The sequence below is a fragment of the Colobus angolensis genome, unplaced genomic scaffold (assembly GCF_000951035.1).
Source record: "Colobus angolensis palliatus isolate OR3802 unplaced genomic scaffold, Cang.pa_1.0 Scaffold255, whole genome shotgun sequence".
In the NCBI taxonomy this organism is placed as follows: domain Eukaryota; kingdom Metazoa; phylum Chordata; class Mammalia; order Primates; family Cercopithecidae; genus Colobus; species Colobus angolensis.
Window position 1 is genome coordinate 4943888 of NW_012115766.1, and position 14902 is coordinate 4958789.

At 39.6% G+C, this 14902-nt stretch overlaps 1 protein-coding gene across 1 annotated transcript in view; it reads right to left on the reverse strand.

Moving 5' to 3' along the window:
• The window catches only part of MTUS2 (microtubule associated tumor suppressor candidate 2), a 655860-nt gene that overhangs the window by 627220 nt on the left and 13738 nt on the right, over nucleotides 1-14902 (reverse strand). The window contains exon 2 of the mRNA XM_011946935.1: nucleotides 9129-9201. The gene's annotated coding sequence lies outside the window, so the exon portion shown is untranslated. The remainder of the gene's footprint in view (nucleotides 1-9128; nucleotides 9202-14902) is intronic.

Below are 14902 nucleotides of genomic sequence, written 5' to 3' on the forward strand. Positions count from 1 at the left end.
TATCCCTAAACTAGAAAAGGAGTGTGTGACAGGAAATGTGGATAAAACACGTAGTGTGGGAAGGGTCTTATATTCCTCCTAAGAAATCGGGGCATTATCCTGCAGATAAATGTATGCAGAGGTCAGATGACAGGAGGGCTGAGCCTGGCCAAGGCAGAAAGCCCTGGTGAAAGCCCACCTTTGACAGTGTACAGGCCTAGCTACTCGCCTCCTTCCCGCTCTCCTCCCAAGCCTGAGCTTTGCACAAGATGGGCGCCCAGAGGCTGCATCTATGTGAGGTCCATCCAGCATCAGAAAGCGTAACTCTGAGACAGCATCAGTCTTCAGGGCTGCTGCATGGTTTCCTCGGACAGCGCCCTAGCAGGGCTTGAGACCAGCCAGGAGGTGGGCCTGGGAGGTACCGAAAAAGCCAAGAATGAAACAAAGTCTGGGAAGATGCAATCAAGAGAGACACAGATGGAAGAACTAGGTCACACAGGAAAGGAAATGAGGCCTTCCCTGCAAAACCACCCTGCCGACTCCTTATCCATTTGCCAGAGCCACAGCAAGACAGAGGACGTAGTGGAAACTGATAGGCAAGGGGGAGAGGTACAAAATCACAGTAAGTCTCGAAAGTCTCAAAAGTTATCCTCAGTGTCCTCTAGAGGAATCCAGGCCTGACACTCCACTGAGCCCCATTTCTAGAGATCCTCTTACCTTTTCCTTTGGGCCACTCGCCTCCGTCTTCCTTCGCACTGAGGAACCCAAAATCAGAGCTCCTATGCCCTCTGTCCCTCTATCTGGGAGGCAAAAACTTAAGACTCCACGCTCATCCCCACCTTCTCATTTGCATTAGAGCCAACCAGAAGAATCAAAGGGACCAAAAAAAACCTCAAGTGATACTGACTTTATTGTCAGAAACTCTGTATTGTTCATGCCTATTTGAATATCTTCCCACTTTGTCAAAAAAAAATTACCTTAGATGATTTTCTGGCAGGCTTCTCTTACCATTCTAAATACAGTACAGTACACTGGCTCAGTCGGAACCTAACGAGGACATGAAACTCTTCCACTTCACCCCCAATTAAAACTATGAGAACCACAGACAATGAATCTGGCCCTCTGCGCTTTGCTTAGAAAATCCTCATTGATTCACCAAATATTTATGGATCCCCATTATGTGTAAGACACTTTGCCATATAACATTGGGAATGAGTAAGACATGGATCCACCACTGAGGAAGCACAGGGCCCAGTAAGGAAATAATGTCTGTTCACAAATAACAAGGTACAAGGTACTGGGATGCATGAGGTATGAAAAATCACCATGGAGCTAGGAGACACTAGGGAGTTTCACAGACTATCAATTTTGTTATGCTTGCCTTTGAGAAGGAAGATGAGTCCTGATACCCTCTTCCTATTAAGACTCATTGTTTTGTTAAGAGTGCATTTGCTTACTAAATGAAAGACTACTTTATTTTCTGAATGCATATACAAGAACTGCTTCTACATGAAGCAGAAGAAAACATGAGTTCTTCTGACAAGCAGTCTATTAAAAATGCACTGTAAGTGGCATATTATTTGCACATCTATAATCGTCTGTGGAGATTAACCTGCCCTGATAATTTAATTTCTCTTCAAGAGGAAAGAAGAAAACTACAACTAAAACATTTAAAAGCCACACACAGCTTCTGACTTGATGGACTGAGAAGTATATCTGTATGTCCTGGTGGATGTTAAAATGCTGGAGTGAACTGAAATGCCTTTTAGAACTTACAATTAGCCAAGTGTTTTCAATATAATTCTTTCATGTTCTTCAGTTATTACAGAGACCTGACGATTCCTTTAAACTCCAAAGAGACAGCTGCCCTGGATTGGGAGACCTCAAAAACTTCGTTTAGATTTCCCCTGTGGCCTCTCACGTGGGTTCCATATTTAAGAAATGTTCGTTCATTAACAAACTAGTTCAGATCAGTGCAGTTATGTAAATGCCTAAACATGATCCACAGTGCCAGGCTATAACTCGAGCAGCTCTACTTTCTTACAGGACTCTGTTTAATATGCCCCATTCTGAAGGAGGAATAAATATTTTGTAAGAGAAAAAACTGCATATACGTTTTTAAGAAAAGCAGTTAAATTAGCAAGTCTAAGTAATGTCAGGTTCTTAAAGGAGACTTAAATGAGGCTTCATTTGGAAGTGAGAAGCAACATTCACTTTGTAGCAGTCACTGTTATATTACTGAGTGCTCTCCCTTCTCATTTCATGTAATCCTTACAGAGCTGCAAGCCAGGTACCATCCCCTTTTAAGGTAAGGAAACTGGGTAAGGAAACTGGAACATAAGCAAAGTCACACACTAAAAAAATGCCAGAGCTGAGATATGAGCCAGAGTGTCATCACAGTCTACATCGTCCTTCTTTGTGGCTATCTGACAACTTATGCACCCTCTTATTCTGAGCAGCATGTATAGCAAGTTGTCTAGGTTAAAAAACAAAACAAAATAGAGAGGGAACACAACACGGACCTCTACCACAAAGCTGGTCCTTCCATTAGTAAGTTTTACACCATAAAGGATTTTTTTTCCTTCCAATTTCCTTTTTTTGTTGTTAGTAATTAAATATATTTTATTTCTAAAATAGTATGCATACATAAAATAGAATTAAAAAGTTAAAGAGATAGTAATATACTAAAGTAATTTTAAAATAACTAAACATAGGTAAGCAGTTTGGAATGTTAATAACTTAAAGTATTGGGTTTCATGGGTATATAGGGCATGTTATTTTAATCCTATGAGAAAAACATCCTCTTTGCTTTCGTTTTAATGCCCTCTTATGGACTTCTAATTCTATTTATCCTGATTCAGGCCTATATAGTTCTTTCTATTTCAAAGTGATTTGAAATAGTCAACATTCCTCAAACGTCAAAGATACAACATATTTTTATACTTCAATACTCATACCTAGCTTTACATGTTATAATGGTTGACTAATTAATTTGGAATTTTTTTCAAGTACTGTGAAATCACCTATTGTATTATAACTTAGAAATAAGTCAATTTAAGATTTATTATATAAACTAAATTATAGCAAATGTAAGTTACAATACCAATATAATGATAATGCAATATAACATCATTTCCAGCATGTTTTTCAAGGATTGTGGAATTCCTCACATAATGTAATGGTTGATGGCTGTCTAAAGAATATGAGGCTCTCTGTGGTACTGAAATATTCCATTTTCTTTCAGGCATTGGTGTAAATGTGCATGATGACTGTTTTCATGCAGATGAACAATAGAATAACATTTTAATCCTCACTCTAAAAGAAGGATTGGTCACAGAGAAAAGTGACTTCAATTATTTTCTAAAAAATAAAAGGTGAGGGCAATTGTACTACTTATAAAGTGGTCATTGCTTACATAGTGACATTTCATTCAACATACATCATTCTAAAAAAATAAAATAAAATAATTGACTGTCACCCTGATCTCTCAATATGTCTCTGTGCTGCTGAAAGAATAAGCAAAAGACTAAGTAAATCCTGTTTTCCTTTGAGATGAAAAAAAAAAAAAGAATTCTACTTCCCAGAGATACAAGATTCAAAGCTGCTTCATTCATTCTAGAAACATTTCCTGAGTGCTCAATGCACGTTAGGCGTTTATTGTTCAACGTGTCAGGAAAATGGTAGTGAATAAACAGACAAAATCCCTACCCTTGCGAAGTTTACATTCTAGTGACAAGTGGAATCTACGGCAGAAAGATTAGAAAATGTTGCTGGCCAGGAGCGGTGGCTCACGCCTGTTACCCCAGTGCTTGGGGAGGTGGAGGCAGAAGGATGGTTGTTTGAGATCAGCTTGAGCAACACAGCGAGACCCCATCTCTACAAAAATTTAATTAAAAAAAAAAAATTGGCCAGGCCTGGTGACCCTTGCCTACAGTCTTAGCTTCAAAAGCCTGAGATGGGAGGATTGTTTGAGCTCAGGAATTCAGGGTTACAGTAAGCTATGATCACACCATCACACTCCAGCCTCGGTGATAAGGTGAAATCCTGTCTCTAAAAAATAAATTAATAACTAAATTAAATTAAAATTTTAAAAAAAGAAAACGCTGGCCAGGCACGGTGGCTCATGCCTGTAATCCTAACACTTTGGAAAGCCAAGGCGGGTGGATCTCCTGAGCTCAGGAGTTCAAGACCACCCTGGGCAACATGGGTGAAACCCTGTCTCTACTAAAATACAAAAAAATTAGCTGGGTGTGGTGGCGTGCGCCTGTAGTCCCTGCTCCTCAGGAGGCTGAGGCAGGAGAATTGCTTGAGCCTAGGGGGTGGAGGTTGCAGTGAGCCTAGATCGTGCCACTGCACTCCAGCTTGGGCTACAGAGTGAGACTCCATCTCTCTCTCTCTCTCTCTCTCTCTCTCTCTCTCATACACACACACACATATGCACACAAATGCTGCAGACCCCTTCCTCCCTCGCCATGTGCCAAAGCTGCTTCCCAAGCCATATGGGGTGGACAAGTACTTCTGAAAAGGCCTTTCTCCTATCCTGGCATCTCAGAGAACTATCCCCATATTAGCAACTGAACATTAAATACACACACACACACACACACACACACACACACACACAGCATTTTAAAAATCGGGACGCTAAGTATAATGAATAACAACTACATAAATATGACAAAGAATTAAATACAAAATCCCTTTCAGGCAAAAGCAGATGTTAAAAAGCCATTTTTTAAATGTCATTTAATTCATTCTCCTATCTCCTAGACAGAACCACACTCAACCTTCAAAAGAAGAACATAAATGATCTCCCTATGCAAACTCCCCAGCTTCTGCCCCAGGAAATCGTGACCAAATGGCTGATGTCAGCTCCAGTTCTCAGTGCTTCTACAAGGAGAGGGCAGAAATCACTGTATTAAGAATGTGTAAGCTGAAGCAATAACTCATATAACACGTGAATAATTACCCATTCATTTTGAATTATTCTGTAATTCCTGTGATAATTTCAAATATGATGAACTCCTTTGACATAATATGAGTATTGCAGGAACTTTTCCAGGATTCCCATTGTAATTCATCATTAACTGGATGCATGTTCAAATATTACACAGCTCCCTGCTATCTGCTTCTAATAGCAGAAGCAAAGCCATTTCGTTTGCCTACTGGCATGCTTACCCAGTTAATTTCCAAAGATGACCCAGTGCCAGCATGACCCAGCCCCCTGTGTGTGCCCTGATGACCTAGTTTAATAAAATATGGCCTCATATCAAACAGATCACAGGTTTAATTCCTGGCTACAGCAGCTACATAACAGTACATACAAGAGTGGTGCAGGGAAAATTGCACAGTCTTATGCACCATTTAAAAATGGACAACAAAGAAGCTTACATGGTTTCTATCATCTTAAGAGAACTGCCCATGTGACACTGACTGAATCCACCACTCCCTTTATCCCAACAACCAACATACTAAAATTCTGGGCTCTGGAACTATGAATTTAAATATTAAAATGTGTTTGGTCTTTTTTTTTTCCTCCTGTGTTTTCTGACTAATGAAAAAGATGAATTAGGGAAAGGATTAACCTTACCCTGCCTCAAAAAACAGACTCTGCGACCCCAATGCTTCTAATCTATTCTTGAGGATAATTTTAAAGCAGAAAATAAGATGTACACACTGCTGGGTTTCTTCACATTCTCCAAATCTGAAGTATTTCAATGATTTAGATACCTCTGAATCACAGGACCTTCTTTGGTAGAAAAAAAAAAAAATAACCTTCAGAAATCTCTAAGGTCTCCAGGAAACCAACTGCAACCAACGATCCCCTCACATCTCATTATGTGGCACAAATTTAGTTCTAGGATTCCCCTGGCCTTGTTCAGCTGGTGTCCTCTAATGATAGAATTATCTGCTCAATTTTAAAGCAGCTCTGGGGGATGAGATGGGCTGGTCTGAAATGCATAATATTTGAGAAATGAGAAAGACATTAAAGAGTGGAGCCAGTCAGGTTCCAAGGAGGCCAGAAAGCCTAGTGGCAACGGGCATGGCTGGCTACAACAGTAGCTCCGCCCTTCACCTCTCAAGAGCTGTAAAACGAGAGCCATGGTAGCACCTCCCCAGATGGGGTTCCGGGCTCAGCACAGTACTGAACTAGGAGCACCCACCGTACGTGGCTGTTACTAGCATCTGCACAGGGTAAAGTCATTCTGTTCCATTAAGCACACATCAAGCACATGGTGCTCTATACCTAATCTAAAATCCACTGCAGGATAACCCACTAACTCCCCTTTCAAAAGCTGCGCTATCCTAAATCTCTCTTGCTGCAGAGTATATACATCTTTACAGAATCACCATAAACGATCTCTTCTTTAAAAGAAGGAGGACAACTATTTGGACCATGCAGTCACAAATTATTTCAATCCAAAAATCATTAAGATCCAGGACAGTGAGAATACCAGATCATCATCAAACCTATCATTCTGTTTCATTTTAATATTCATGAAGCCAGTGTTTTCACAAATATTCCCTCTGTGTTTCCTAATAAGGAATATCATTCTCTCTACTGAAAGATAAGGAAACATGAAACACAAAATGATTAGCTCAGTATCACAGGCGCCAAACATCAGATCCAAAGTGCCTTCATATTCTCACTCCCCTTGGTGTTCCACAGGCAAGGATAATATCCACAAAGTAGAACAGACAGCTAAACAACTGTAGGGGTGGGAGGAATTAATTGATCTAAGCCTTCTTTATCTGGTTTCCCTTTTTCCTTCTGCCTCCTCCACTCATTAAAAAAAAAAAAATCTACATTTCTTTCTTCAAAACATAGATCATTTGTGTGTTGAGGGAGCAGAGGGGAGGTCGTTTTAGATGTAAATAACACCCGGGCCTTTTGCCCCGGCGAATGGTTTCTGAATGAACGGTTTTTTGTAATCCATCCTGTTTCTGTGCTTCTGTATTCAGAGTATCAAATCCTCCACTATACACATAGAGGGGAATGGGGGAGAAGGGGATAAATGATACAATAAGAAAACAAACATGGCCGGGCGCGGTGGCTCACGCCTGTGATACCAGCAGTTTGGGAGGCTGAGGCAGGCAGATCATGAGGTCAGAAGATAAAGGCCATCCTGGCCAACATGGTGAAACCTCATCTCTACTAAAAATACAAAAATTAGCTGGGCGTGGTGGCATGCATCTGTAATCCCAGCTACTCGGGAGGCTAAGGCAGGAGAATCACTTGAACCTGGGAGGCGGAGGTTGCAGTGAGCCGAGTGCCACTGCACTCCAGCCTGGGTGACAGAGTGAGATTCCACATCAAAAAAAGAAAAAAAAAAAAAGAACGAACTTTGCATCCCACAAAGAGAGGGCCCCTTGAATATCCCTCTGGTCAATTTGTCTCCAGCACCCAAGAAATCAAAAGCTATTACTTAGGCCACATAATTTGTGTCCACAGCCTGGCATCTTTTCCATCTGTCATCTCTTCCTTCTTATGTGTCTTCAGCGCCACAGTGGCAGCTGCCAGCCCTCCACTACCAACCATCCAGTCACTCCAGCAGCCACCACCATCCTCACCACCCCACAACCTCCACCACTTTCACCATGACTCCAACTACCATGATTGCCACATCCGCCTACCTGCACTGCATATGACTTTTTCCCATATCTGTTCCAATTTCCTCCGTAACTTTTCAATCACCAATCACATACTCCACCTGTAGCCCCCTAAATCTGGCCCCAAAGTATTGCCACATCCCACTTAGCCTGTATTTGTCAACCAATATCTATCAAATACACCTAACAGCAACATCATAGCTTTTTGTTTCATCAGAAGATTATTTACAAAAATTTGTAAGTAATGAAGAACCATCCATTATGAATGCACTCAACATTCTGAAAGCAAATCTCTTTTACGGAGAAAAACAGTCCAAGTTTAAATCATCTTTGAGAACAAGTACACCACACAGGTGGTGATCTACAGAATGAAGCTTTCATGATTAAAGTAGGGCGAAGCCGAAAGCACATACTATAAATCACCACATGGCAGCAACTCAGTCATAAATTTAGTTTAAAGCACAGTTTAGGTGTTTCTTTCCTAGTTTTAGCCCTAGAAAGTACAGGCTACCCCTTTGGGACCCCAAACCTATAGCTACTGTGCTTCTGATAAGTTTCTTGCAAGCCACCCAAGTTTCTAGTCAAAGCCAAACCTCAAACTCTTGTATCTATCCTCTGTCCCCTATGACTAGACCTTAATAAAAAGTGTTCCTTCCTTAGAGTCTATCATGAGTTGAATCCCAACAAGGCAGAGCCAACCTGCCAGTTGCTCAGGTTGCGGACTGTGGAAGAGCACTATGTTTAAGGAGGCATCAGTCTCATCGCAAGCATCTCTCTACTCGTTTAAAAGCTGTTCGTATTTTTATTAACACTTTGATGATTTAAAGATGGGTAATTTGATTATTTATATTACAATTTTCTAGCACATGGCAATAAAATGTCTTGTACTAAAAATCAGTATAGCTGAATAATTTCCCATCAGATGGAAGTGAAATGTCTTACAGAGGGGTGCCTTGGTCTAATTTGCACAAAGCACCATATGGGCTACCAGCAGCCTTCAGAAAAGCTTCCCTCAAACGTTTTAAGCTTTCTGTGGTCTTGGCTGTTCACTAAACCTTCTGCTCTTAGTTAATGGACTGTTTGCACTGCATTCACTTTTTTCCTCCCAATCTGGTCTTCTTCCCTCAGTAACTTCAGTTATCAAGCACATCCCCTACTTAAAGCTCGTGTCCTATGTCTGTCCATTAATATTACTAAACACATGCTAACATGACCCTTTGTTACAGAAGATCAACTGCTATTAAGAGGTGTCAATTCTAACCACCCCCTACAAATTTAAAATCACTAACACGTTACTTGAACTCAGTCAATATCTAACTAGATTCCTCACAGCTTTAAAAAAAAAAAAAAATTAAGCTTTCGTATAATTTATTTTCATTTACTTGTTTCATTAATCATATCACTTATTTAAAAAATAAAAAAGAAAACTACCACCAGCTATTTACCTTGAGTATCAGGAAGTAAACAACATTTGAGAGACAATCACAGGCCCAAATCGAATGGAATAATAAATCCGGTAGAAATCCACATGAACTCACCCTGCTCGCCAGAAAATGAGTTTTACTGCCATTGGTGACAATGGGCCCTAGTAAACGATCCAGCTGTGGAAACCTTAAAAAGAAAAAGATATAGGAAAATTTAGAAAGAGAAAGATTCACGAAGGCATAAACATTAAATTTCTTTATAATAGGTCTTCTCACCAAAACATCAAGTTAGTTCAGAAGTCCCTGAATCTATGCAATAATTATACCACAAACTGTTCATAATTGGAGTTGCTTCATCAACTCACCATTTTTTCCATTAGCTGAGTGTAGGATTTTAGAGATACTTAATCTTATTTTCAGATTAATCCTCAGTGGATTACATGACTTCAGTTTTCTTTCTATATTAATCCCTCAAGTAGTTAATGATCTGCAAACTGATTCTCAAATACACCATATAAATGAAGTATCTTAAAGACTTAAGACAGAGCTTTTGTCAAGGGAAGAATACCTCTGATATATGAGCAATCATGTCCATTTTATAGATCTTAATTTTCATATTATGTACCAAATTTATACTGTCATGCTTATTTTCTTCTAATTCGGAAGCAATAAAAAACCAGAGGAATTATGAATCCTACGTACAATATTAACATTAATATTAATTAAATCGTTAAGAAAACTTTAATTCAAAAAATCAGCAAATAACTCTCTTCTCTAAATTGTCCAACAGGAAGATTAGTCACTAGTGGTAGAAAAGAGATAAATTTTCCTCCCAAATGTTACTGGCATATATACCACAGAATGGCTGCTATTAGTAGGTTGACTTACACAAAATTGCTGATTATTCAACCATTTCTTACCTACACACATGGCAATTTCATAATTTTTACAAACAAAAAAAAATAAACAGGATTGAAAACCCCGGTGATTATGAAACAACTACATTTTCTAAACTACCTGTTGCTCAACATACATCACTTTTCTGAGCAACACCAACGGTCTGGGTATGAGTAACCAATTCCATTCTAACTTACCATCAATGGTATCTAAAAGATAAGAAAGGAAAGGAATGACCTCCAGCATGTGAAAGGGCTTATGTACATCTTTTCAATTCTTTCTTCCCACCCAGTCCCCCGTTTACTTCCAACCCCCTCGACTTCCCCCTTGCAACATAAGACTCTTTTCCAAGAGCATAAATGTGACAGAAAGAAAAGCTACAGGGCTGGAAGACAAAAAGGTGAGAGGGAGCACACTGATCTCTAACAGGGCCCGGTGAAAGGGAAAACAGGCAAGAGCAAGCAAGGGACAAGATGCAGGGGGCAGATGGATGCAGGAGTAAGATGCAAAGGGAAGCGTGCAGAAGAGCTGCTCACTAGCTCAGGACAGGTGTGGCCAGGGAGCAGCACCCCACACAGGTCCAAGCCCAAGTCCATGGGACAATGAAGTGAACATTTACTTCTGCCATGTAATAAATGCAGTAACCCATCTATTTTAGGACCTACCCACACTACCACCACCAGCACAACAGCATCACAACCACGCCACGATAACGTTAACTCAAAGCATGCACAACGCTAATGGGAGTAAAAACTAGTGCAATCAAGGCCATTTGGGTACCCCAGGTACAGAAAATTCACAAGTTCCCAAAGGACGTTTTCTTCTGAGAAGGCATAGAAAAGGGTTTAAATAATTTTCCCTCCCATCAGGAGACCCATTAAACCAGCAGCCTACTATAAATTGTTTTGTTTTTGCATGAAAGAGCAGCCAGCTGCCAAATAAACTTTTTAATCTCTTTTTAGTACCACCCATTTCTCATTCCCTATTTTTCAGATTAATTATGTGAGGATAAGATGGAGGATTAAAATCAGCATTCTGTGACATGGTCACAGAACGGTGGTGACAAAGTCAAAGTTGATATGCTAGATGAAACCTGTTCACATCCAATCGGAATCTTAAAAACACGTAAGATCATGAAATGAAATGCAAGTGAAGTAAATCTGACATTCAGAGGCACTCTGGGTTGTTCCAATAGCGATTTTCCCCTTTAAACAGAGATATCTGGATCTACTGTGGACCACTACAGGGTTGAAGGTAAACGTATCAATGATGGCAATGATAGTACTAATTGTAACAGAAAAAAAAAGAAACAAAATTGTCATTATTATTATTATGGGTACGGCCATAGATAAAGAGCTGCAAATAGAACAGCTCTGAATTAATAGACCAGTTGGAATTATACTTCACGTTGTGGAATGGAGTTAAAAAGTGACTTTATGTTAACATGGAAATTAAATAAGAGTGTGAACACAATTAAGGAGTACTGGCTAAGGTCTGTGAAGTAGATATACACATGTGTAGAAGATGTCAGGTACCATTTCAATGAGGCCAATCTCTGAAGAGCAACCTAAGAACCAACTGGGCAACCTCAAACAGAGTAGCCTGAGGCCACTGGTAATTACCACTGTGATCAGACTAGGGTCTACAAGACCATCGGCCAGGAAACAGTACATGGAAGCTGATGTAAGAGGCAGGAAGAGCTGATGTTACCGAATGGCCCAGAGTCCTAGACAAGAGTTGAGGATGTGAACTCTACACGTTGGTATGCAAACCCAAAACAGGTGGCTGCATAATAACCACGGAGAGAATTTGTTAAACACAGATTTGTTAAACACAGATTCCTGGACACCACCCTAAGGCTGATTGTTGTGCTCCAACAATTTATATTCTTGAAAGCTTTCCCCGGGTACTGCTGCAGCACAACTACATTGAAGAACAGGAGCTAGGGCAACAGATGGACACTACCAGAGAAGCAGTCTCTCGATTCAGCAGGAGTCTGAGCTGGACTACCAGGTATGCTTCATATACTAGTTCACTTAATCTTCATAGCAACAGCCTGAGTAGATTTCAATCACCCAATGTTGCAGAACAGGAGACTAAGGGAGCAGATCTGAAAGGTCAATAACTTGCCCAAGGTAACAACGCAAGAAAGATCAAATCCCACCTCATCACCTACTTCTTGAAGCTCTTCTATGGGTGTTCACTGTCTAATATGAAATGCATTGTATATAAATTGACTGTATATGTATGGATCTAATTCCAGTTTGTAGTCAATTCCATTAATCTATTTGTATAACTTAATAACTTAGCATAAATACCACACTGTCCTGATTAATGCAGCTTGATAATAAATCTTGAACTCGGAATAAAAAAACAAAAAAAAGAAAAAAGGAATGCTTTCTAAAGCCCCTTGCAGGTGCCCTGGAATAACATGGCCCTCAACTCCAGCTCAGCCACAAGACCCTTTCAACCAACCATTCCTGCTCCATGTGAACCAAGCTATAAGCAATCGCCTGGGCAGTGCTGTTTCAAGCCTCCTCCCTGCCCTTGCTCCTGCCTCCTCCTAGAACGCCTCTGCCCTCATCTACCTCCTCTTCCAAGATGGAGCTCAGACCTCTCCTCTTTGCAAAGCCCTTCCTGACCACCACCAACTCTTTCCTAGATAAAAATGACCACTCCCTTCCTTGGGTCTTGCAATAATTAGCACAATAAAACATGATACTTCTCTCCAGTATTCATATGCCTGACCCTATGTAGAAATAGACTATGATTTTTGAGAACAGATGTCGGTAAATATTTTAAGAATAAATAAATGCAGCGCTAGAGCCAAAGCCAGAATCTGAATCTGGATCCAACTCAAAACCAGTATACCATGCTGCGTCTCTGAAAGCTTTTCATCTACTTTCATGAAAATCACTCTTAACATTGTCAAGACAGTAGCCACTCAGCAAGGGGTGGCCAATGAGCACTTGAAATGTGGCTAGTCTAAACTGAGATGTGCTCTAAGTACGAAATACATTATTTTGAGGATTCAACATGAAAAAATGTAGAATATTCCCACATGAAAAATGATATTTTAAATATTTCAAATTAGATAAGATATATTAAAATTAATTCCACGTTTATTTTTGATTTTTAAATGCAGGTACTAGAAAACAGAAAATTACATATACAGTTCACGTTATATTTCTATTGAACAGAAATATACCCCATAAAGTATGCCTTAACTCTTCCTTATTAATAAATCCATTAACATGATGCTCAGCATAATTCAACCTTTCCGAATGACATAGAGCCAGAGCATCAAAGACTGTACTGCAGTGCTGAACAACATGGCCCTGCTAAGCACACAGTTTGTCCCGACACTTAAAGCTCACAGAATATTGCTTTCAGAGTTTCACTGAGCCACTAAGCTTCTACTCTACTAGAGCTGCTGGCACTTCACATGTAACTCCTCAGGTTTCTTATCTTCCAATTTAGATATTTTACTGAAATCTGAGCAGGACCAGGACAAGGCAGAGCACCTGCCTTGGGGAGAACTAAAACTCTCAGAAATGAAGATAAACAATTTCTTAAATAACGGCTTTACTGATACGTAGCCCAGATACCATAAAATTCATCATCTTAAAAGGTGCAATTCAATGGTTTTTATCATATTCACAAGATCATGCAAGCATCGCCACTATCAAATTCCAGAACATTTTCATCACCCCACAAAGAAACCCATACCATTAGCAGATTCTCCACAGCCCTCCTTAGCCCAGCCCCTGACAACCAATAATCTATTCTGTCACTTGAATTTGCCTATTCTGAATACTTTATATAAACAGAATCATACAACACGTGGTATTTTGTGTCTGGCTTCTTTCAACTAACAAAATGCTTTCAAAGTTCGGCCATGTTGTACCAGAAATCGGTACTTCATTGCTTCTTATGGCTGAATAATATTCTATTGTATGAATACGCCACATCTTATTTATCTATTAATCAGTTAATGGACATTTGGATTGCTTCCAGTTTGAGGCTACTATGTACACATTCATGTGCCAGTTTTTATATGGATGTAAGTTTTCAATTCTCTTGAGTATTCACTTAGGAATAGAGTTTCTGGGTCATGTTGTTACTCTATGCCTATAATCTGAGTAACTATCAACTATTTGCCAAAACGGCTGCACCATTTCAGTCCCACCAGCAAGTATCAGGGCTCCAATATTTCCACATCTTCACCAACACTTAATTTTGTCTTTTTAATTTTAGCCATCTTAGTAGATGTGTAGTGATTATTATTGTGGTTTTAATTTGCATTTCCCTAATGACTAATGTGGACTGCCTTTCCATATGCTTCTTGGCCACCTGTGTATCTTCTTTGGAGAAACGTCAATTCAAATCCTTTGTCGAATTTTTAATTGGGTTATTTGTCTTTATCACCCCCCAAAAGTTATACTGTTGAGTGAAATCATTCGTATATATTCTGGATAGAAGATCCTTATTAGATGTGTAATTTGCAAAAATTTAATCTCATTCTTTGGGTTGTCTTTTCTCTTTCTTGATGATATCCTCTGAAGGAAACAATTTTATAATTTTTATGAAGACTACCCTATATATTCATCACTCCTGCTTTTGGTGTTACATATAAGAAAATATTGCCTAATCCAAGATCATGAAGATTTACTCTTACTTTTTTTTTCTGAGACTTACTGTTTTATATTTTACATTTAAGTCAATAATCCATTTTGAGTTAATTTTGTATATGGTATGAAGCAGGATCCAACTTCATTCTTTTACACATAGGCAACTAGTTATTCCAGTGCCATATACTAAAAAGATCAACCTTTCTTGAATTGAATTATCTTGTCACCTTTTTGAAAACCAATTAATAAAAAATGCAAGGGTTGGCCGGGCGCGGTGGCTCAAGCCTGTAATCCCAGCACTTTGGGAGGCCGAGACGGGCGGATCACGAGGTCAGGAGATCGAGACCATCCTGGCTAACA